Raw genomic sequence first — 2,689 nt, forward strand, 5'->3', positions numbered from 1 at the left:
CACACACACACACACAGTCTTCAGCTTGTTAAAACAAAGCTTATATGTGCATTCATGCATGGTTTCATATGCACTGCCTTATGAAGGACTGTGTGTGTGTGTGTGTGTGTGTGTTGCACACCTGCCTGCCTAAATGTTAAATAACTTCTTTCAGTATAAAGTGGTGCATCATCTTTTGTTTCACATATGCTGCACTATATTTTCTGATTTAATGAAACAAGTGAATTTCATATTCATATTTTTGATCTCTATTTCTTTGTTCTTTTACAACCTGATGAAACTCATCATTAATGGATTATAGTAACATATAAGAATTATCAGTATATAATCATTTAACTATAAAGAAAATTAATGAATAATGAATGAATAACCAGTTACATTACAGGTATATTATTGCATCCATATGTAATTTGCTTGCCATAGAAAATGGTCATGTAGCTGTTTCTTATCACAGTAAATAACTGATACCAGCTTCTTCATAGAGGTTTTATGTACAGAAAAATTTGGATGCACTTCAAATATTAGAATAAAACATTTTCACCGGGATGATAACAGTCTGGATATGCAAATGCAACTGAAATGGTTCAGCTTATCTTATTACAAGTGTATGAGTATGAGGGCATGAACAGGTGTTAACTTGCTAAACCCCAGACAGTGGTTAAGGAGGGGGCTAAATGATGACACTGAACACACATAGACACACAGACACACGCAGCCCACCTGCTGCTGTCTGCAGTGGATTAGCGATCTGTCTACCCTCAGAAGACAGCAGGACACACACATGCACGCAGCAGGGGGTCTGCAGTCTGTGAAATTGATCAAGATGCTGGCCAGACATTATTAACAGATGAATTCATTGTCAGACTGTTCTGTCATATACACTATGCACACACCCAGCAGTCAATAATCCAATAGCATAGGCAAATTTGAGATTAATTAATTGAGACAAATTTCTGGAAATGAGTCTCCACAACCATCCAGTTCTCAGCTGGTTCACACACCTCAGCCTGGGAAATAACCACTGACTGCAGGCTATTCTTACAACTGACACTTAAACAATGATTCGTCCCCCTGGGAGCCAGTTGTGGCCAGTTTGCTGGTTAGTTACTACAAACAGTCACAAAGCTGCATAATCCTGCTGCAAAACCGGAGTTTAAGATTTAAGATTTAGGATGAAAGCTTGAAGTATGCACAAGAACATGAATTAAGTTGATACTCTGGGTTTGAGTTTTTTCAGACATAGATTGTCTGGGGAAATTAGTAATATACTCAAATTTACATTTGGATGAGTTAAATATTTAGAATCATAAACATCTTTTAAATCCCAGAACATTGTTACAGTCATCAACTTCCATACTCAGTATATGGTAGAAAATTGTATGGTGTAATCTTCCAAATCTTGGTAGTGGAGCTAGGTCAATATTGTCTTGTGCATACAAAGCATGTTTCATACTAAAATTATAAATATATCAATATTTTAGATTTGTAATGTGCAGCACACTATTAATGTGCAATTGCACAGCTAATGTTTAATACTGCTGAATGACATAAACTTATATAATTGACTGTTCTATATCTAACCCTGTAGGTTATATAAAGACATATTCTGTATATAGTACGTACACTTGTACACTTATATAGTTATTATATAAGTGACCACTGCCTGAGTTTATCTTTAGCCCAGACCCATGACAGACTGCTGACAATCCAAGTCCTACTAAATGAACACACTCACACACATGCATGCTCTTGCACATATATACACTTATGCATACACTAATGGCATGTAATGGTGGCGTAACAGCAGGGCCATTTAATGTAACCTGGATGGGACCTTCATTTCATGTGGCCCATTGTGTTGCTCTAGATGGAAGTGCTGTGCAGAGAGACACATGGTCTGGCCCGGACTCACGCAGAGTAATCCTCACATCACTTTAATGAGGAGTTAACACACACTGACCTCAATACACACACACACGCACACACACACACACTTTTAACTATACGAGCATATAGACAGCTGCAGTGATATGATGAATACCTGTTTAAAACACACTCAGACCAATCACAATTGCAACATGACAGCCTATTAATGTTTTAACTAAAATCTAAAACAACACAAGCAAGAAAAAAATTCACAGCAAGACCCTCTAGGACTAGGTCTGCCCCAAAGCCCCTCCCATACCCCCCCTTCCCCATCTGCCTCTCTCCCTCTACTTCCACTTATTTCTGCTGTGTTTTATCATCACGCTCCTCTACTCTTCCTTCCTTCCACTCCACCCAATCTGTAACTTTCCACTAAGTTTCCTCCAGTAACAATTCTGACCTCCACCAGTCCCTCACACTAAGCACCATGCCTTCCTCCTGGTCTGGCTCACCATCAGTCTGCCTCTCCATCACACACACACACACCATCGTGGCCCTCTCTCTCAGCGCCGCTCCTTACCGTCCCATAATGCTCAGTTACCTTATCAATAGTGATTGATCCAGCCCCAGTGCTGAAGGTCCTGCTCTCTGTCCCTGTGCAGCGAGCGCTCGGTTCTCTCCATCCACCCTTCCTCTGTCAATCTGGCCACAAACCCCTCTTTCCTCCCTTTATCCCGAGGTAAGATACTTACTTTTCAGATAAAGCATATTATGATAAATCGGCTGAACTCTGTGCGTGTGTGTGTATGTGTGAGTGTGTAAC

The sequence above is a fragment of the Morone saxatilis genome, unplaced genomic scaffold (assembly GCF_004916995.1).
Source record: "Morone saxatilis isolate NCDOM2014 unplaced genomic scaffold, NCSU_SB_2.0 Contig8, whole genome shotgun sequence".
In the NCBI taxonomy this organism is placed as follows: domain Eukaryota; kingdom Metazoa; phylum Chordata; class Actinopteri; family Moronidae; genus Morone; species Morone saxatilis.